The following is a 23,845-nucleotide window of genomic DNA, read 5'->3' on the forward strand; positions in this document are numbered from 1 at the left end:
TAAAGTGCTTGGAGTAGTGTTCAGTATTGAATATGTGCTCAGTAACTATAGGTCACTTTTAAAAGTTACCTTCACAGAGAATTCAGCCTCAGCTTCAGCCTGGTAAAAGTCCATGTTGATAATATTTGCTGACATGCTTTCTGCTTCCCTGCAAGACATTGAAAGTGGAAGCATCTTATTTTTAAGCAGCAGGGACTGGGAAAGCGTCTATCAGAAGCTTTAGGAGCTAAAACTCTCCTTTTCTAGTGGAATGTGACCCCGTGCTAATTTCCTGTTAGGTCTCAGCATGTACAAAGTTTAATGTCTGTCCCTTGTAATGTATGAAGAGCTACTTGAAACATCCTTGCCAAGTGCTTTCAGCCTCTTTTGCTTATGTAAATAACTTTTCACTAGGTTAAATTTACAGAAAATTTGCAAAGATGGTGCAAAAAATACCTGCCCACCTTGCACCCACTTTGTCCTGCTGTTAACATTTTACGTTAGAACAATACCTTCATCAAAACTAGTGAACCAGTGTAGCTATGCTATTACAAAGAAAACTTCATGCTTATCTGGATTCCATTAGTTTTTCCTCGATTTGTTTTTGTGTTCCAAGATCCCATCCAGGATATTTGTTACACTTGGACTCCCTAAGTCCTTAGATTCCTCTGGGCTGTACCTGTTTTCTCTTGGACTTGGCTTGTTCTCATGTTCTTGACAGTTAGTTTTGAGGCATAAGGTCAGGTTGTCTGTGGAACGTCCCTCTTACTGGGATGTGTCTGAGGTCTTACTCAGAGTTAGACTGGAGCTGCCGATTTGAGGAGGACCACAGGTAAAGCACCATTCCCGTGATATCACATGGAGGGTGTGTTCTCCCAACAGGACTTCTCCCTGTTGATGCTGACCTTGAACCTGGTCGAACTGGCGTTTGTTAGGTTTCTATGTCCTAAGGTTATCTTTTTTCTCCTACCAATATTCTATGCTCTTTGGAAGGCATTGTAAGTGTAGCTCACTCTTGAGGGATGGAAAAAACACCCTTTCAGATAAGATAGCAATAATATTAATAAAACAGCAATAATGTTTGTGAGCACGTTGTAGGCTTATTATATGCCAAGGGTTTTGCAACCTTTCTTTCATATTAATTCATTTAATCATCACAACAGCCCTGAGGAGAAGTCAGGAATCACAGAAGCAGCCCAACATGGTGACTGCAAGGACTTAGTTCCAAGTGACAGGTCTGTCTGAGTGCCAGCCTGCATCCCATCAGCAGGGCTTCTAAATACGCTGATCTGTGTGCTCTGGTGTTTGGTTCGTACCTGATGAATCACAGGGTCACACAGATTCTCAGAACCCAGTTCATCTTCCTGGGTTCCTATGTGAAATTGGTGTGAGGGTCCAGGCCTCTGGTGCTCTGATGAGGCCTCTCAGAAGTGCCATGATGAACTTTGCCCCTGGTCTCCTGGGCCCCTGGACATCTCTGAATTCAGCACAGCCTTACTGTCCAGCCAGGCTGGTCACAAAGGCGCATCCTTCCGTAAACACAGGGTTTGTAACAGTGTCACCTCTTGTCCATTTTTATCTTCCTTATATCTCTGGTGTTATTTTGCAGTGAGGAATAGCTGACAGCTTTCCTCTTCTCTTAAAGGAAGACTAGGTCCCTTTCATCAAGAATCCTTCCTTTTATTTAGTTCTAAAATCCCTCAAGAGAAAAGAGGTAAGTTTTTCTTTATGAAAGTGCTGCAGTCAGCATTCCTGGGAGACAAATCTCCGTGTGCCATTTACGACTCTCTGATCATCTTGTGTTTTTAGTGTCTGTCCCTCTCAATTTACATGAGTAATTGGAAATCCACAGCAGCCTCCACTGAGGGGAAGACACGGCCTCACTGAAGAACGATTTGGCCTGTCCCAAGGATCCGTGGCTGCTTCGTAATCTTCCCATCACAACGGACACATGAAGGCATAGGTCCTCATTGTGTCTTTATATATATATATATATATATCTCCATATGTTTTATATTCATATAACATATGAATTGGTGACGATATTAGAGATGACCAGGTAGAATATGAATAAAGGAGAAGAGCCTGGGTTTTTTCTTTAATAGCTCGACTCCTATGCCTGGTGCAGCCACGGGCTCTGTTCCTTCACCTGCCAGCAGTGACAGCGTCTCCCCTCCCAAGAGAGAAACAGCCACTGTGAATGGAACCTCAGTTCTCAGGCGTAGTGTGGCCTTTTTGTGTACAGTCACCCCAGAGAGGGGAGGATCAATCATTGCTATGCTCCACACTTTGGCTTACGGCACAGAGAATAAAACAACAAAACACGCACTTCTGGAGATAATAAGGAGCCTTGTTTGGCGGGGAGAAAGGAGAGGGCTTAATCAATAACCATAGCTTCCTCTTGACAATTAGAGTTCGCTTATTACTCGAATCCCATTTACAGGCCTGACCTGGGTTATTGCACTGGGGCAGGATTTATCTTGTGTTTCCCAGAACAACAGTAAGGCTTGTAAATGAGCAAAGCTCTCTGCGCGATGGATAGTCGAGGAAAGGCCACAGAGAGCGCAGGGTCCTGCTGGGAAGTCAGAGCTGCCCAGCCAAAACCGTCCTTAATTGCTGCAGCTACAAGAAATGAAAGCTTCAGTTTCCAGGGAAATGAATGTTTAATGATAAGCAAAGCACATGAAAGAGCAGCTCCGGATGCAATAAATACTCCACCAAAGCAAGGGTTTTGCTTCTGTTTCAGAGATCCATTGAAGCCAGATGAAATGTGTTTTGTGCATTTTCCCCCCAGAGGCTTCTTTCATTTCCAAACTTTGCAATCTTTGGTGGAATTGAGAATATTCTGACATAGATACCTCCGGTTTGTTATTCTAGTGTGACTCCAGCTTTGGCCGGCTCCTATATTTCATGTGTGTGGATATGCTAAGGCAGATGGCTCCTTTGTGATAAGAGTGAGGCAATACACCGAAAGCTTCATGCTTGCACAGTGTACATGCTTCATATGACTTAATGTCACTGCATATGCATCGCAATGACCTCAAGGGAAAATATGCAGAGTACAGAGGGCAGAGAAGTGGAATGAGGAGGGAAAAGGAAGAAGAAAATCTGCTTGGCCATATAGGGATGAGGTGGTGAATCACAACCTCCTGAGACTTTTCAATGCATATTGTGATTTGTTGTTTTGCATAGCCTGCGTTTTAGCCATGCAACAGTGAATCTCATGGTTATGCACGGTCTACTCCTTATACATGGAAACTTCAGAGATGAATGACGTGCACAGGGTATGACAGCAAATCAGACCATGGTTTCCAGAGGGAACCGTGTCTAGGGAGCTGCCTGTCCTCTGAAGCTGCAGCCTAGCCCCAGTGAATTGCCTCCTTGCCCACCTGTGTCAGGGATGCCTCCAGAGAGGCACGTCCAGTGCAAGCAGCACAGGTGCAAGAGTGAGAAAGACGGGCATCAGTTTCACACACGTGAAATACACAATCTGGCCAAAGCCGAAATCATGGCGTGCCACTTAGCAATGACGGTGAATTTTGCCAACCTTGTCTGAACTGCCGGTGGATACAAAGGCTAACCTTGCAGGGACAGTGTATGTGACCACAGTGAATTGGGGCCTTCAAGGAAAATCAGCAGAGTAACTATTGGATCCTACTTTAGTGAATGAAGTATGAGATCTGAGCAGAAGACCTGAATTGTTTGGGCAAACAAAATGGACATTTTAGAGGCTACATGGTCAAAAAATAAGATGAGTGGTCCAGTGTTAGGGTGGCCAAGTAGAGAAATGTTCCATGACAGGCTGGGTTTGCGTTTTTCTGTATGGAATAAGTTGTAACACTCTCTTCTTTCCATAGGAAGCCTTCAGCAAGTAAACCATTAATTACTAAGGCTTTTGAAATTGTGTGTGTGTGTGGTGTGTGTGTGTGTGTGTGTGTGTTCATGCAATAGAGTAGCAATAATGTTGTGAGACGTGACAGGCCTTCAGGCAGGCATGGAGAGAGAGAGGAATTTGGACACAAGAAATCTGTTCACAGTATGTCTAGTACATGCAAAGCCCCTGGCACATAGCAGGCACCCACTAAATCTTAGCCAATTTTATTATAATACTCAAAACCCCTGAAACTCTCAGTGCTACTTGGAAAAACAATGTATGTTCTTGAATAAAGAAACACCCAGCAACTGCAAAAGTTCTATGGCTATCTTTTTAACAGATTTATGCAATAGTCAATAAAATATTAAGTTTATCATGTGCCTGGTACTGTGTTAAGCACAACAGTAGGGCTAAATCAACATCTGACTCTTCATCTGTTTCTGCATTCTGTTTATGTCTATGGTTATATGCTTATCCACATACCTAAATAGCCTTCAAAGAATTCACAGCCCAAATGTGGAAAGACTTATACAACCAAGGGAATGCAATGAAGGTCAAATCAAAGATGCTAAGATCTAAAGGAGCTCAGACAGAGAGGAAATTGCATTGACTATTATCCTTAGTCATATTGGATAACCTTATGAAGGCTCTCATATCACATGATAAAGCCCAACTCCTTTCCATAAAACGAAAGTTTACATGATCTGACCCTTGATTCCATCTGCTACCTATGCCCCTTAAGTCCTTTCACTTCAATCAGCCTGGCCTCCTTCCTGTTCTATTTTCAGAACAGAAACAGAGATAACCCCATATCACCTCTGCCTCAGGATCTTTGCACATATTGCTCCTTTGCCTGGAACAACTTTTCCTCCATATCTTGTCAGCACACTCCATCACTTCTTCCCAGAATCTACTCAAATATCACCTTATCAGAGCTCTTCCTTGACCACTCTGTGAACGAGCAATTCTAGTCCTCATTAGTTTACACTTTATTGTGTAATTTTTCTTCTCAGTTTTATGCCTCCCTGATAACTGATTTGCTTGCTTGCTCATTTTCTTGCTGTTTACCTTCCCCAGCCCCTGCAGGATGAAACCACTATATGAACAGGCAGTCTTTTATAACTGTTACACCCACTGTGTCCAGGACAGTGCCATTTAAATTTTTGATCACCTTCTACAGCCACATCCCAAACCCACAATCAAGGAATGTATAAAATTGGAAGAAGTTTCATGAAACAACATTTTACCATCTGTGATACACTATTATATTTTATATTTTATTTTTATTCTATTTCTTTTTAAAAGCATTAGCCATGCTCCACTAATGAGTTACCAACCACAGACCTAGAACAATTCCTGGAAGATATTAGGCATTTAAACAATGCATCTTTGCATTTTATAAAAATAATTATATGCTCTTAATTTCTTAGTTAGATAAAAATCTAATTTATTTATCTATTTTGGTGCGAGAAATTGAACCCAGGGCCTCATGCATGCTAAGCACATGCTGTACCATTGAGCTATACCTCAGCCCCAATACTAATTCTGAATAGAGATGCCATTCTTCAGTGAAAGGAGGTGTGATTGATGGGTGGCAAGGTTTGGTGACAGCAGGTACCAAGTCTGATTGGGAGTCTTTTAGGGAAAGCCCCACATGTATTGGAAAAGTGACTTGAAGCCTGGTTGTCATCCTCTGTCATGTTGGGTTGACCTACAAAGGCTCCCATCTCACCCAGTAAAACCCAAGTTCTTTCCATGAAATAGAAGATACAATTTAAAAGTTCTTTTATTTCCACACTGGTAGCAACTGTTTTCTGCATAAATGACTTAAATTTGCAACGTTTTGGAGAATCTTACAGTTTATTTCTTCTTTATCTTCATCACAAGGCCAAAATAATGGCAGAAAACTAAAACGGTGATGATTTTGTTCCAAGTATTAAAAAACAAAAGTAAAACAAACAACAACAACAAAAACGCTGCTTTTGCAAAAAGCTACCTATTATCTGCTTAATTTAGTGAGATAATTAATATGGAGTGAGTGTTCATTCTCTAACTTAACCATGATACTATAGTGAATCACCCTTTAAATACTGTTATTAAAAAAAAAAAAACTAATATCATTTCCTCAGGGGAAAAAAAAAGAACACCATATTAACTATTTACATTCATTATAAGATTAATTTTGCTTAATATATTACCTAACATTTACGGAGCAGATGCCAGGCAAAACAAGTTTTTTTATGTATATCAGCCCCTTTACAATAATAGACAAATAATATCATAAATGCTTTAGCTGCAAATATTAGGTGGAACCATAGAAAACTGCTAATTTTGCAAGTTATAATGCTTAATTATTCACACCTTAATATAGTTTCACCTAATAAGGGAAAACTCGATTTTAGTATTCTAAGTACAGTTTATTTTTCTCACAAAAAAGAAAGTAAGAGCTAAATTGCCATTAGTATTCCCTGGAAAGCTCACTATGAAGACTAGCATCTCAGTGATTTTCTTTGTTTACTCTCATGTTAATTTCCTCATAGTCACAAAATAGCAGCTATAGCACCTTGCATCATATCTTCAAAGCAAAAAGAAAGGAGAAGTGTGTGTGAGGGGGTGGTAGTCACAATTATTTTGGAGGGGGGAATGTATCCAGAGCTCTCAGCCCATTTCTATTTTCTCCTTCTGGCCAGAAATGTAACTTCATTTCCCATGGGTAATCCTAGATACCAGAGAAACTGGAACAGTGGCTATTTAAATTTTCTACCTCAAATAGATATGAGCAAGGTACAAAGGGAGCTTGAAATGGAAGTTACATTAGACAACCAACTGACCACCACGGTAAATACTCCTTTAGAGTCTCCGTTTTGCACGTGAGGAGGACCAGGAATGGTTTAACTTGCCTGCACTCTCATTACATGTGGAAATGGTGGGGCTGGCATTTGAACCAGGTGTATTTTGCCTCTTGAGACCGAGTTGTTAATGACTGTGCTACACTCTATAATTTCACCCCTGATTACCATTTAGGCAAGCTTTTAAAATCATAAAACCTTAATGTAAGTAGATTGTATAGTCATTTCCATCTTAAAGGTCTATCATTAAGAAAAAAAAATTACTGATTTGCCTTTTGGTTTTTCTCTCTCATGTCCATTCTTTATTAATGAGCTAAAAATAAGTTACACTTTCATGGGTCTGCAGATAGCGAGAGAAACCAAATCATTGCTAGATCTGGAGGGAGGAAAGAAGAGAGGGTGGGGAGAAAGAAGAAAAGGAAGGAGGAAGGAAGAGAGAAAACGAGAAAGAAGCCTAAGGGCAGTTGCCAGTTTGAATGAAGTTTGTCCAGGGTAATTGGCAAACCAAGAACTCTGAGTTCCCCTTTTATAAAAAAGTGGCAGAGTGGAGCTTGTCCATCCCCGCCAGCAGAGACTGTGTCCAGGGGTCCACTTCATGCTTTGAATATAAGCCTTGCTCCACCACTGGAGACTTATTTAAAAACTGAAGACATCGGCTACGTGGGCAGAGCACCTCACCTCCACAGCTCAGAGGCATCTTGGCAGAACAGCACCGAGGGCCTGATATTGGCTCCTAACCTGAGGATTGTTTGATAGAACTTGTTTCAGTATCTATAGATTGTCTGAAAGACAGGACCCTGACCAGGCAGGAATAATAAGGAACAGTGGAAAAAACTCTGGAGAAATGTGCGACAGGGCTATCTATCCCAGCTCTGTCATTATTAAGCTAGAGAAATTTCTTTTTTCTTTCTCTGGGTTCCAGTTTCCTCCTCTATACAATAATGGAATTAAGATGAAGATGATTCTAGCTTGAATATCTTATATCATTGGGGGTTGTTTGTTTTCAAGCAAATGAAACCAATAGAAAGTTCAATAGGGAAAATGAAAGAACAGACCTTTGAAAAGACAAAAGTCACCATGCCCTCAGGATCTGGGTGCAGGGACCATGCCCATGTTATTCAGCAGGCTTGTTTGGGGGCTTTTGGTTACTGTCTAGCAAGCAAGCATCAGATTGACCTACCGCGGGTCCTGACTGACATCTCCCCAAAACTGAATAATTAGGGAAGAGGCAGTCTCCAAAGTAAAAGTGTCAAGTAATTAGCAGAAGAAAAGGGAACAGGCACTGGCTGGATCAAACAATAGACAATCAGCCACAGGGTCTGACTCTGGCTTCATGTCAGTCAGGTCTGATTCATTAATAAGAGCAAAAACTTCCAATTATTGAGTCTCTACCGTGTGTTGTAAATTTAGCAAGTTATACTACACTCACTTTTTCATTAATCTTCACAAATTAAGTGTTTTCTGTCCACATTTTTCAGCGGGGCTAACGAGGCTGATTTTCGTGCAGATGTGTATGAGGAATCAATCAGCAAGTCAGGTATTGGCAGCTCCACTGGTTTCCATGTACCCATCCTCCTTTCAGTCTAGCTCTCTTTTGACTGTTGAAGTGCCTTTATTTGGTGTTGCATGGTGAGAACATCAGGATAGCATTTCTTAAGAAGACTGATAACGTTTCCTCAAAGAAATGAAGTCATTGACACCGGCTCTGTTGCTGCTTTGTTCTCCCACCTATCTCTAAATCCCCTAGGAGTCTATTTGTACAGACATATCACCATTCCAATTTTCATACCATGTAATTCAATAAAGGCCATAATAATAGCAGCTCTGTGAGGGGGGTGGGTGATAGCTAGAGATTTTATTATTGAGTTCTGAAGTAAAGATCTATTAATACTGAAACCTAGTCAATTCACATTCAAATGCAGTGAGTTAGCACACCACTTTAATAATTCACAGAGAGTCCTCAGGTGCTTTGTCCATGAGAATAATTAACATCCCCTGCATCTGTGCACTTGGCAACCCTCTCCCAAAGCCTCTTGATTTGAATTGTGAAAACACATTTCCATGTGCTCCTTGCCAACACAGAGCTGTAAAATGAATCAGTAGGATTCCAAGCCTTGGGCTAATCTTAGCACCAGCCTGTGTGGATCCTCCGTATTCCTTTTACAGATCAAGATATAGTGTTCTGTGTTATTGCCACAGGTCTTAGGAAAGAAATTGTGGCTTTATCCCAATGCTATCCTGTCTACATTACTTTTCACTTTCCTGCAGAAAATTAAGAGAATAAAAAAATAATGTAACGGAGTTTTGAACTCATCAGTGATATGGGCTCCATGATCTGGCCCCACCATACAGAAGCTCCTGCCAAACTCAATAACCTTCTATTCCCATGTACCAGTACTTCTTTCCAGTCTTGGTCTTTGCTCAAACTTTTCCTCTGCCTATCAAATAGGCCTTCCTTTTGTACCCAGGGAGCTTATTAAAAGAGATTTCTGGGTCCTGGCTCAAGAAATTCTGATTCAGTAAGTCCAGGGTGGAATTCAAGAATTTATGTTTCTAACAAGATGCAAAGTGCTGCTGGTCCAAGACCATAATTGGAGTATTGCTCTTGTATACATCATGACAAGAATAGTTGAAGCGCTTGTGCAAGTCAATTCTGGTTAGAGTTTTAAGATAAGGATTTTTTTTAATGAGATGTAACCATCTAGAGGTGTGAATGAAGACGTATGTACACATGTAAATATGCAATATATCACTTCCTAAGCTATTGTAATTTAAAATGAACTACAGAGCATATGACATGAGGAAATTGCAGTGTGGAAAAAATGAAGGCGTACAAGTAATCTCAGAAGGCTTCTCCAGAAAAGGGGTGAGATGGAGCTTCTACTTTGAAGGTTGCACAAGAGTCAGGTGATACCATCTGGTTGGGCACTAATGAGATCTCTACTCTGAGACCCTCGAGGGGCTACAGCTTCAAACTAAGGGGAAATGAGAAATCAACCCACTGTTCAGGATGGGGCAATAAATGAAAGGGAAAAATAAAGTGTATCAATGTTTCCCTGAGATTCCATGACTCTAAGTTGGTCCTTATGTGAGTTTGTGAAATTAATGTTGCTTGTAAGATACAAAGCACCCCTAAAGGAGAGGGACAAGATTCCCAATGAGTACTATTTCTAGTATCCCATATAGCATTATATATGCAGAAAAAAAATGCTGTCCAGCCCTCCCAAAATTCCTACAGAAAAATCTGCAAAGAATGTGAACGTGAACTTGCAAACATGTCTGTGGATGGGTACACATTCATACGTACATGAAAATATTACAATGTGAAAAAGACCAGGCAGCAAAATAATGCTCCTAAAGACCTATATATGATTTTGAGATATACACTTTCTAATATGTTTCAAGAAAAATAGGTGATTCATCTTTGTATTTCCCAAATGCTGGCATATAGTAATCATTCAGGCAATATTAGTTAACTAATAATATTAGATAACTACTTCTGTAATTGAAATCATCAAAATTGAAGGGTGAAGGAATGTTAGAAGGCAGTTGTAAATTACATTCTCCTAGCAACAATCACTTTGGATCAAGGACTGTCTTACCCCTGGAAGTTAGTAGGTTAGTGATGATTAGTGATCTTATGACCTCTCTGAAACTCCTATAGCAGCTCATCTCCCTAAAAGGGTTATCCCTCACCGAGTTACATATTTAAGGAAAGTTCTGAAGGATCTAATCTCTGGTTGGCCCTGAGCACACATCTCTTTGTTTTAGGGATGTACTTTAGAACTCAGGCCTAAGATACTAAGTCACTTTGCATCAGAAAAGCAAGAATGGATGGGTACCTAGGTACACCAGAAATTCATTTTTTTTTTTTTTTTTTAGAAATAACACATCTTTTTTTCTGAGATTGAATTAAGAAGTAAATTAGACTGAAGTCTTTAGACTTGGAATCCATACGCATTTAAGGGACTGATTACTGGGCTGCCGGACTCAAGTATTTTGGGAAAAAGGATCTAGAAATTCCATTAGATTCTCAAAGGGACTCAAGCCCATGACTCCAAAAAGAGTTACAAAAAGATTTCTTTCTATATTTTCCCTTTAAAATAATGAGGAAACTGAGGGGCTAGAGAGCTAAGTGATTTACCCAATATCACATTCCACACTGAGAACACCAGCCATGCCCCAGGGGAAAAGTTTATCTGTGTGGAGTTTCTGTCTAGAGTTAAGGCATCTGGAGTGGCTTATTGAGTATTTCCTGCTGGGATACCTTAACAGATAACATCATCTCTGAAGTTTTCCAAACTTCCTCAATAACTTGTCATCCCCAAACATATTCATAAATTACACTACCTTTCTTCTGCTTTGCCAGGACATTCTGGACAAGTATAGAGTTTGTCTATTACACTTGGAGTATGCTATTTCAGGCTTCCAAACCTGTAAATCCCCATCCTCTAACAAACACGATTTTGTCAGTGTTTACACAGGAAATCCAAACAAGGGGTTGGCTTTGAAAATTCTTCAAAATTAGTTAGAAAATCCCAGAACTATTGGCGCTATTCAGAATGAGGGATTGTTTTCCTGGAAGAGGTATAATCAGTTGGTTTGCAATTAGCACAAGAGATACTTCACAAGGTAAGACCATGTACCCACAGGACAATTTGCAAATGTGTTTTGGTAGAAAGATCACAAGGTGGGTTTGTTACTTGCCAACAACAAGGCCTGCGCAGGTCACTTAAGCTCTCTGAACCTGTTTCTCGTTTGTTCAACAAGATGGAATCACCTTTAAAGTATATTAGGCATGGTTTTTTGTAAGACTATCATTGGAAAAGGTGTTTGTTTTATTGAATAGCTAATGAGAAAATTTTTTTGCCATTAAAGGTCATGCTCTATGAAAAAAGTGTGCTTCGTATGTGGTTTGCCCACTAAGCACTTAGAATTAAAGTTGTGGAAGATAAAAAAAAAAATAGATATGATCCGAGCTGGGGCTATAGTTCAGTGGCAGAGCACTTGCCTAGCATGTGTGAGGCACTGGGTTTGATCCTTAGCACCACATAAAAATAAATAAAATAAAATAAAATAAAATAAAGGCAAACTGACCATCTACAACTATAAGAAATTTAAAAAAATAGATATGACCCACTCTACTACTTATTTCACAGGGTTGTTGTGAATGATGAGTAAGTTATGACTGAGCCTCCACTTAAGCCTGGCACTGAGTTTAGTTATCTTTATATTCAGGAATTAACCAGTTACCATTTGTGTGACATTGGCTCTCTGGGCATCTCTTTCATGATCTATAAAACAGGCATAATGATGGTCATGATCTTTAGGATTGTGAAGGTTCAATTAGTTAATAAACGTTATGTTCTCAGAATACTGGAAAGATTTCAATAAACATTATTTTTATCAAGATCATTATTCATGAATAATACTTACCACAAGGCCCGATATTTGTAGATAGTTAATTATTATTTTTAAAATTAATTAGTATTGAACAATTATATTGGCACCTGACACATAATAGGTGCCTTGTTTTGATTGAGTAAGAGAATTAGCTTAGTGTTTGGCACATAGTAGGTACTTAAAAATCTTAAGTGGGTCTGGATCTGCTTGAGGTTCTAGTGGTCCTTCCTCCTTCTTTCTCTGCTCTAATCCTCCCTCACAGGAACCATGACAGAGAGACTACTGAAAATACCAGTATTTTCTTCTCTCAGCCCTTTCTTAACCAGTGAGAAGAGTTGAGTGAAACAAAAGAGCACAGCCTTCAAAGAGTAGAGGACCACAATACATGATGCCAAGGGGGAAAGGAAAGTGTTCCTTTGGTGTTGGTAGCTGCAAACCTGGAATGATGGTCACTGGCAGATTTCTAGCCCCAACCATTGTGCTCCCCAGGCACATTCTAGTGAGCTGAAGACAGAGGGACCCTTTTTGACTCTAGCCTCCCACAGGTTCTCTACCTCTTGGTACTGGGAGAGATGACTGCATGACATCATCATTACCTGTTGGCTCCTTTGTAGCTGTGTAAACTTGGGTGGGTCACTCTGACATCTGTGGTCCTCACTCACCTCTAACCTGGAAATCACAATAGTGCTTGCTTCATAGCATTGGTGGTTAAATGTGTTGAAACATGTAATGTATTGAGAACAGTACTTGCGATTTAGTAAGCTGGTAATATTGGTGGCAATGAATACTAACTCTTGCTAATTAATACTCTACTTAGGATATAAGATTTTGACTATGGTTAGTAGTAGTTGGGAATCCATACAGAATGGTCTGATCTTGGAGTAAAAAGTTCTAGGTTCAGTTGCTGGCTATGTGACTTACCAAAGAATAAACTTTGGTCAAGTAGATTCCTTGTCTTGAATTTTAGTTTCATCATCCTGCATTGCATAAGCCACCACCTCCTTCCTCATAGGACTCCTGTGAGTACCAAGTAAGAGTGAATGAGATGTGCTTTCTAAATTGTGAAAGGCTAGACAAGTGTTTGTTGCTGATTCCCAAGCGCCAGGCAAGCACCCCTGCCATCGCCTTCAATGGAGACGCTGTGATAGGGATTCTGAGAAAAAAGACCTCAAATGTACCCCCCAACCTTGTGATTCTGAGAAGGATTAGTCTGACTCTGGGCTGAGAATCTTTGCCCTTGTGGGGTTAGCATGAAGTGTCAGCCTGGCTTTTGAGAAGTGGTACATTTCTTCTAAAGGGTGGCTTGGCTAGTCTTGAGTAAATGCTTGTTGGATGTACTGACAGAATGGAGTCTCTTTAGCAACTAAACATCTTAATGCCCCCAGTTTAACACAGCACCTCCTCTCTGTCAGGTAGTACAGACCAAGCAGTTCCTGCCTCTTGGAATTAAGTTTCTCTTTAGAATCCCTTCACCTCAAGGGTGAGGAAACTGAGGCCAGGGGCTCAGGGGTGAAGGGATTTTTGCACATCATGCCTTGATTTTGCAGCTGAGCTGGATCCATAGTCCAGGTTCTCACTCCCAGTCCAGACTGAACAAATTAATTCTTTTTCCTCCCTCTGAAGTTACCTATCAACTTCCAGTTTCAAAATAATATGGTATGCAATGACTGCAAAGCCACCAGCACTTGAGCAGAGAATGGAGTCATTATTTCACATGGGCTTGCTTCCCTCCACATTTTGCTGACAGCACTAGTTTTCACAATACAGCTTATTAACAAGAGAAAAGATGCTGGGGGCACAGCAGATAAGATTACTGGAAACTTGCTCAGCATTAGGAGTGACCCTGCAGCCTCTGGTGTGTCCTCCTTTTCTGTTTTTCAGCTGCATCCCTTTCTTTGGCTTGTTGCCATGTTGGAGAACTGCTAACAATTCAGGGTTTGTGAGTTTGCCTGTAGTGGTTTCCATGACACGGGGTGGTTCTGGGAATGAACACATTCCTGCCAGCACAGGAAACGCAGTTCCCCAATACAGATACCAACTGCTCTCTCTACTAGCCCTCAGAGGTCTTCAGCAAAGCAGAGAACTAACAGAAAACCACAAGCCCACCTTGTACATTTTACTCCCTCATGTAGAATACTTACTTTTTAAGTGTTTCTTTACTGGGCATTTGCTTGTGTTTACAAGGACACAATTCCTAAGCAAAAGACACTTCCTATGGGCATAGCTACCACTACTGAGTGCCATGGTCCAGGTGTGGTGCCCAGTGGCTCACTTGACTACCTTATTTAATTCTTGCAAACTCCTGAAAAGCAAACACAATTGGTCCTATTTTACGGATAAATAAATAAAGGTCAGGAAAAGTCAAATTTTTATCCAAGATTATATACTCAAAAAGGTCAGACTTGGGATTTCAACAAAGATCTGTCCACCTCTACAGCCTGCATTCTTAGTGGGGGCTGCTACTCCACTGAATTCTCTGGAGGCATTTGACAGAATGAAATAGTTGAACACATACATGAAAACTGGGCCTCTTCATGTTGCTCATATATTCACTGAGTTTCTGGAGCTCAGTTTTATAATGGAATGAATATGTATTGCAGAGAGATTGCACTGACTTTTTAATTACTTCATGGGGATCCCAGTCTATATCAGCACAACACAGTCCAAATAGAAGGGTATTATTAAAGGAATAAGACAATTTTTCAATTGTTTCTTCCTTCCAGTTTCTTGAGGTCCCTCATGGCATGTATGTGTTATCTTCCTATGAGGTCTGAAGAGTCCCCACAGTTTAACAGGGTAGAGCTCAAAGTAACTTTACTCTGAGTCAGTAGCTTAGGAGTTAAAATAGCCTTTTGTAATACTTGGTATGATTCTATATATTTAATAATAATTATAATCTGAAATCACCCTATCTATGTTCTAGAATAATAGCAATAATAAATAACATACTGAACATTTGCTAAGATCCAATATCTGAACTAACTATATAATTTTAGGAGACAAATTTCAAATTATAATATATCATAAATAATCATCATAACAAGTAACATTTACTGAGCTTCCACTGTGTGAAATGAAGCATTTTATTGGGAGTTGTTAACACAGTAATTCTCACAGCAAATTTACCAGCTTATCATTATTTTCCCATTAGGAAAAACAAGCTCAGAAAAACAGCACCACCTCTACAGGAGACTGCTACTAACACCTTTCTATCACCAGAGGGCGTAAGTGTCCAACCAACAGCGCCACCTCCATATGCTGGGAGGCCCCCAACCCCCGCAGTTGATAGTTGGGATCCTGAGACAAGATCTCAAATATTAACATGCCCTGTATTTGAGGCAGGAGGGCAGCGATTTTACCAAGTTTTAAATTTCAAAACAGTGAAGCAGCTAAAAGAGGCTGTAACAACCTATGGTCCTCAAGCACCCTTCACTGTAAGTATGGTCGAATCCATTAACAACTTGAACATGACGCCAGCAGATTGGGCTAATATGTGTAAAGCTGTGCTAAATGGAGGACAATACCTGTTATGGAAGGTTGCCAATGAGGAATTTTGCAAGGAGACGGCTAGGCGAAATGCAGCAGCTGGTTATCCTCAGAGAAATCTAGATATGTTGTTAGGAAAGGGAACTTATGAGGATCAGCAGCAACAAATTGCATATGATCCTGGCGTATACGCACAAATTGCTGCAGATGCAATTAAGGCATGGAAGACTTTACAAGGACATGGAGGTTTACAAGGTCAATTATCTAAGGTAATACAAGGAGCTAATGAACCTTATGCTGAATTTGTAGATAGGCTTATTCAAACAGCTACCAGAGTTTTTGGGAATACAGAACAAGCAATGCCATTACTAAAACACCTGGCTTATGAGCAAGCGAATCGTTGGTGCAGAGATATCATTAGACCATGGAAACATGAAGATTTAAACACATATATTAAATTATGTAGAGACATTAATGAACAAGAGCAAGTCGTGGCAGCTGCAGTAAAACAGGCTTTAGATGCCAGAGACATTAATGAACAAGGGCAAATTGTGGCAGCTGCAGTAAAACAGGCTTTAGATGCCAGGCCAAGAACATGCTACAATTGTGAACAAACAGGACATTTTAAAAGGAATTGCCCCATTGGAGGAGGGTTTAACAAAACTAGGTATCAAAGGAGTAGAATACCAGGTATTTGCCCACGATGCCGTAGAGGGAGACATTGGGCTAATGAATGCCGTTCTCAAACCACCATAGAGGGTACTCCATTATCAAAAAACGAACAAGGACCAGGTGTTTATCCACGATATCGTGGAGAAAGGCATCGGGCTCCATTGCCAAAAATGGACAGGGGGGCCCAATGCTCCGGGGCCCAAAACCACAAATATACGGAGCACTGGAGGAACCCAGCAACCCCATCAGGGTAGTGCCCAGGATACATTATCCATCAGATCCCTCATCAGACAAACCAGAGGGAGCGCAGGGTTGGACATCTGCGCCTCCGCCAGAGCAGTACTAACTCCAGAGATGGGAGTTCAAATCATTCCCACAGGGGTGAAAGGACCTCTTCCCAAAGGAACAGTAGGCTTATTATTGGGACGCAGCTCTTCTACTCTAAAAGGACTTATGATAAGTCCTGGGGTAATTGATCCCGATTATGAAGGTGAAATAAAAATTATAGCCAGTTCTCCAAAGGGTATATCAGTAATTTCACCAGGAGATAGAATAGCACAGTTACTAATAATACCCAGCCTATATGATAAATTTTCCAGTCGTACTGTAGAAAGAGGTTCCAAGGGATTAGGCTCCACAGGTGTAGATTGGGCTATGCTTTCTTTAAATTTAGATTCTCGCCCCATGCTAAAACTAAATATTCAAGGACATGAATTTAATGGGCTACTGGATACAGGTGCAGACCTTAGCATCATCTCTCATCAAGAATGGCCAAAACATTGGCCATTACAACAAGCCACTCAAATGCTTCGAGGCCTAGGAGTGGCAACTAATACCCATAGAAGTGCAATGGTATTAGATTGGAAGGATCCTGAAGGATGTGAAGGAACTATACAGCCATATGTATTGGATCATCTTCCCGTAAATTTATGGGGACGAGATGTCCTAGATCAATTAGGTTTGACATTAACAAATAACATCAGCCAAAATGCACCCACTATTATGACTAGACAAGGTTTTAGGAAAGGAAAAAGATTAGAAAAACAAGAACAAGGTATAGCAGCACCAATACAAATAGATCAAGGAACAGACAGACATGGGTTGGATTTTCAGAAAGGGCCACTGAGACAATAAAAATTACTTGGAAATCAGAAAGACCAGTATGGGTTCCTCAGTGGCCCCTGACTAAAGAAAAGATACAAGCAGCCCATGACCTGGTCAAACAACAATTAGCAGAAGGACATATACAACCTTCTGTATCTCCCCATAATACTCCCATTTTTGTCATCAAAAAGAAATCTGGTAAATGGAGATTATTGCAAGATTTAAGAGCCATTAATAATGAGATGGTTATTATGGGACCTGCTCAATCAGGGATTCCTCAGTTGTCTGCTTTGCCAAAAACCTGGTATGTTTTAGTTATAGATATTAAAGATTGTTTTTTTTTCAATTCCAATTCATCCTGAGGATAGTCCACGTTTTGCATTTACTATCCCTGCACTGAATCATGAAGGTCCTGATCAGAGATATGAATGGAAAGTACTCCCTCAAGGGATGGCTAACAGCCCAACTATGTGTCAAATTTATGTTAACAAAGTAATCCAGCCACTTAGAAATCAAAATCCTGAACTACAAATATTTCACTATATGGATGATGTATTATTAGCACACAAAGATAAAAACACATTGCTAGAATGTTATGCCACACTTACAAACTTATTAAAAAATTATAATCTAGAGATAGCAATAGATAAAGTACAATTAAATTTTCCAATTAATTATTTAGGAGTTCTATTATCCTCAACCATGGTCCGTCCACCAAAAATTCAAATACGAGTAGATCAACTCAAATCACTTAATGACTTTCAAAAGTAATTAGGAGACATAAATTGGATAAGGCTTTATTTAGGTATACCAACAGGAGAGTTGGGACCTTTATTTGATATCCTAAAAGGTCCATCAGATCCAAATTCACCCCGAATGTTAACGCCTGAAGCAAGAAAGGCATTAAAAATCATTGAAACATATATGGAAAATATGCATTTGGATAGAATTGATATAAGTTTGCCTTTATTATTTATTGTACTACCAACAAAAAATATTCCTACAGGAGTATTTTGGCAAGAAGGTCCATTATTATGGATACATTTATCTTATTCTCCTAACACTATTCTTACTAGGTATCCTGAGGCTGTAGGACAATTAATACTCAAAGGAATAAAAGCAGCAAAGGGAGTGTTTGGAATTTCTCCCAATAAAATTATTACTCCATATACTATGAATCAAATTGATGAGTTAGCTAATGAGTTAAATACTTGGGCAATAATCATGTGCAAATCTAATGTTTCATTTGATAACCACTTACCATCTAATCCTTTATTGTCTTTTTGGTCATTGCATCCTGTAATTTTTCCAAAAATGACAAGAAAAACACCTATCATGAATGCTCCAAATATATTCACTGATGGGTCAAATAATGGTACAGCAGCAGTAGTTACCCCTGATCAAACTTTTACATTTTTAGTACCCAAACAATCAGCTCAAAAGGTAGAGCTTAATGCAGTTTTACAAGCTTTTGTGATGTTTAAAGATTCTGTATTTAATTTATTTTCTGATAGTCAGTATGTAGTTAATGCTATAGTATCTCTTGAAGATGCTGGTAGGATTTCCCCTTCTTCTACTGTTTTCTCTTTGCTTTCCACTATACAAAGTCTAATCTGGGACAGAAAAGATCCATTCTTTATAGGACATATCAGGGCACATACAGGATTGCCTGGAGCCCTTAGTTTGGGCAATGATTTAGCAGATAAAACTACACATGACATACATATTTTCTCTACACTAGAAGAAGCTATAAATTTTCATAAAAAGTTCCATGTCAATGCTAATACTTTACAAAAGCGTTTTAAAATAACTAAGGAACAAGCTAGACAAATAATAAAACAATGTCAAAATTGTGTGACCTTTTTACCACAAGTTAATCTTGGAGTCAATCCTAGAGGATTGATACCTAACCATATTTTGCAGATGGACGTCACACACTTGCCAGAATTTGGAAACTTAAAATATTTGCATGTTACAGTTGATACTTCTTCTGGATTTTTGATGGGCTCCCTTCATGCCGTAGAAAAAACTAAAGATGTTATAGCTCATTGCTTACAAAATTTTGCCACTGTGGGTGTTCCAAAACAGTTAAAAACAGATAATTCCCCTGGTTATACTTCTACCTCTTTTAAACAATTTTGCTCAACATTTGGCATTACTCATATAACAGGAATCCCATACAATCCACAGGGACAAGGCATAGTTGAAAGAGCTCATCAAACTATTAAAATGTACTTATTAAAGCAAAAAGAAGGAATTGGGAAGGGGTATATATTCCCCAAGGTAAACTTAAAATAACCCTTTTTACTCTAAACTTTTTAAATTTGGATTCATCAGGACTTAGTGCTGCGGAAAGGCATATGTGTCCAAAAAATGTACATAAGCCCAAGGTACTTTGGAAGGATATTCTAACAGGACAATGGAAAGGTCCTGACCCAGTAATTGTCTGGAGTCGGGGGTCTGTTTGTGTGTTTCCACAGGGAGAACAGCAGCCGATTTGGATTCCAGAGAGATTAACCAAGGTCCTGACCCAGTGATTGTCTGGAGTCGGGGGTCTGTTTATGTGTTTCCACAGGGAGAACAGCAGCCGATTTGGATTCCAGAAAGATTAACTAAAGCGATTTCTACAGACCAAAAAGAAGATGATTTGGCTCAAATCCATAACAACTGATATCCAAAACTCCAGTTTGGCTATTCTTACATCTGCAACAGAACCAGGATGCTTTTTTCAATATCTATTTTATTATTGCCCTTTGCCATATCATGAAGTTCTATTTTGTTTTTTGAGCTCATACAGACCTAGGTTAATGTTTTGCTGATCAGTTCTATTTTTTGACTATAGAGTTTTTAAACATTGCAATGGAGATTTCACCTGTAAAAAGTTATAAGGCCTTTACTATAATGTTATGTGTTGTATGTATTATATTATGTGTGCACACTTGTGTTTTGTGTTATATGTTTGAATGTACGTATGTCCATATATCATATATGATGAGCGCTCATGATAAAATGGATCCAAATTTTTTTTTCACGTGATTTATATAGTTTAATTTAAATTGGGTAAACAACTGTTGAGGATTGTTTTAATATGTAAACAAAAAAGAAGGTTAACAGATCTGTTTGTTTACTTTCACCTTTCCTTTTCATTATATTTAATAATTCTCTTAAAGATAATGTAAATTGTTAAGAAAATTGTTTTCTTTTAGTGCCTTCTGTAATGTTACATAATTTTTTCTTTAGCCATTATTGCCAGAATTCCTATCTTCATCCCAGTGCTGGTGAAGTCAAAGATAAAACCAATCTACAGCTTCTACAATAGCCATCACTGAACTGCTTGCAGAACTTGCCTGGACACATTGTGAGCTCACCTGTATGCATTGTGAACTATCTGTTGGTACAGCGAATTGTGGTAGTGCTGGAGTATTTTTGCTGATAGTGTCACCGGTGGTACAATTTTTCAAAGGAGCCCTCAATTGGCTTAATGTCATGGCATTTTGCATCCTCCTCTACTAGTGATGGTCTAAAATTTGGGGGCCAACAGAGGTGAGGCAAAGAACCTCACCCCCCCACAGGTGCAAAGGCCTATCCACAAGTATGGCTGTATGCTGGACCGGTAGTCAGTGACGGGTATGATCCAATTGCAGTGGTACCAACCTAAGACAGGAGGCTGACGCCTAGAGGTCAGTTCATCCGATGACGGGTAAGGACCATATGTTGAATTGGACTGCCTAACAGGCACGGTCCCTAAGCCACATGCTTGTTGTTTAAACAGAGAGGGGGAGATGTTGAGAGCCACAGCCAAAGGGGCCCCAGCAAACTTCCAGCTGCCAGCAAACTTCCAGCTGCTGGCTGATGATTGGCTCACAGCGGCCCCAGCAACATCTAGCTGATTGGCTCCTCGGCCCCAGCAACATCTAGCTGATTGGCTCCTCTGCGGTGATGCTCATTGGGCTGTTTCCCTGCCCTTTCAGACCACGGAGCTGCTCATTGGGGGACTTTTTTTGGCTCCGCCCACGTGACCCAGCCAATCGGCCTCAAGAGCAGGAGGATTGTGGGAGGTGGAGAGAAGCTTGTGAGGGAGAGAAGCTTGTGAGGGAGAGAAGCTTGTGGGGGAGAGAGAGGCTTGTGGAAAGCCGGTGGTGGCAGTTGAGGCTCTGAGGGTTTTTCCTGAGAGGCTGTTTTGTTTGGCGTGTGTGGTTCTAAAAATAAAGTTAGTTTCTTTTGACAAGTGGCTCCTGATTGTGCCCAGCCAGACTGCGGCATACACCTATTAGATGTATTTTTTTAAATTTATTGATTCTTTTCAGTTAGACATGATAGTAGAATCCATCTTGACATAATTATAAAAGCATGGAATGTATCTTGTTCTAATTCAGTTCCTAGTACCTCTCCTTCCCCTCCCCTCCCTCCACCCACTACTCCCTTCACTGATCTTTCTGTCATAGTTATTTTTTAAATTAATTTATTGTGGATATACCTGATGGTGAGATTCACTGTGATAGATTCATATGAACATAAGAGAGTTATGTCCTATTCATTCCACTGTCTTTTCTATTCCTATCCTCCTCCCTTCCCATCATTCTCCGTTGTCTACTCCACTGAATGTCTATTCTTTTAGAAGTTAAAGCTACTAGGCTACCTATTGCCCCAATGTGGCTCTTGAATTCCCTTAGAAGTACCAACTACCAAGAAGAGATGATCTTAAATAAACTAAAGAACAGGATAGTGTGTGGCCACGTAAATTACTAAGTAAATTAAGTTGTGCAATAGGTTCTAAACAAAGAAGGTTGTTGAGTACCATCTTCTCTCCTTTCTTTTAGGCTTCTTATTTTTAATCTTTTGGGATATTTATGTTGTATAACATGATGTTTTGGTATGTATAAATATGCATATAATTAAATATGTGTATATATAAAATACTGTAGTCAAATAAATTAGCATCCATCTTCTCACATAGTTACTACCTGTGCGTGCACCTTTGCACATATGCACTTGTGCACGCGCGCACGCACACACACACACACACACACACAGCAAGAGCATCCAAAATATAGCCTCAGTAAAAAATTCTGAATATAATATAATACTATTAGCAATAGTCCTCAAGTTGTACATTAGCACTCTAGACTACCCATCCTACATATCTGCAATGATGTATCCTTAGATCTACCCTTCTTCATCCTTCACCCCTGCTAACTACTGTTTTATTCTGTTTCTGTATATCCAATTTTTTTCTGTTAAGATTCCACATAGAAGAGGGGAGAGAGGGGAGGGAGGGGAGGGAGGAGACAGGAGGAGGAGTGCGTGGGGGGGAATATGGTAGAATATATGAACATTATTACCCCTATATATGGGTATGAATGCACAAATGGTGTAACTCTAGATCATGTACAACAAGATAAATGAAAAGTTGTGCTCCATTTATGTAACAAAATTATTTTTTTTAAAAAAAGATTCCACATATAAATGAGATCATACATCTTTCCTTTTGTGTCTGGCTTATGTCATTTAGTATAATGCCCTCTATGTTCATCCCTGCATAGCAAATTGTGGGATTTCCTTTTAAAAATCCAAATGATACTTCATTGTGTATATGTACTACCATTTCTTTATCCAGATATCTGTTGATAGATGCTTAGGTGTTTTCCTATTTTGGCTACTGTGAATAATGTTGCAATGAACGTGGGAGTTCACATATCTCTACAAAATACTGATTTCATTTCCTTTTGGTATATACCCAGCAGAGGATTACTGGGTCATATGATTGGTAGTTCTATTTTAAATGCTTAAGGAAAACTCTATACTGCTTTCCATAATGTCTGCTCTAATTTGCATTCTGACCAAAAGTTTACAGTGTTTCCCTTCTTCCACCTCCTTGCCAGCCCTTGTTATTACCTTTTTGATAATAGGCATCCTAACAGGTGTAAGGTTGTGTCTCATTGTGGTTTTGATTTGCCTGTCTGTGATGATTAGTGATATTGAGTAACTTTTCATATACCTATTGGCCATTTTTATGTCTTCTTTGTAAAAATGTTTACTCAGACCCTTTTCCTACTTTCAGTAGTTTTTTTTTTCTTTTCCTGCTGTTAAGCTGAAAGCATTCTTTATGTGCTTGGGGGTATTAACTCTTTATCAGATATGCAGTTTTCAAATATTTTCCCCCAGTCCTTATGCTGCCTGTTCATTTTGTTAATTTTCTCCCTCTCTTTAAAATCCTTTCCAGACTGTTCCTCTACATAATATCTTTTAGTCATATTCCCATTAATTCCAATTTTTAAGGTAGGTTAAGGTGATTCCATGATACAGTTTTGTTTATATTTTTAAAACAGATCTTAATATTGGAGTGTCAGTCCCATCTCCAAAGTATGGAACACATTTTTTTTTCTTGTCTGGAACACTGACAAGTGTGCTCATTATGTCTCATTATCTCAGTTGTCTCCCTGAGAAGAGTCAAGCTGTTGGAGATGATATATGAGAG

This window comes from Marmota monax, unplaced genomic scaffold (genome assembly GCF_021218885.2).
Source record: "Marmota monax isolate L192 unplaced genomic scaffold, Marmota_monax_Labrador192_F-V1.1 WCK01_AAM20220418_F8-fsc00006, whole genome shotgun sequence".
In the NCBI taxonomy this organism is placed as follows: domain Eukaryota; kingdom Metazoa; phylum Chordata; class Mammalia; order Rodentia; family Sciuridae; genus Marmota; species Marmota monax.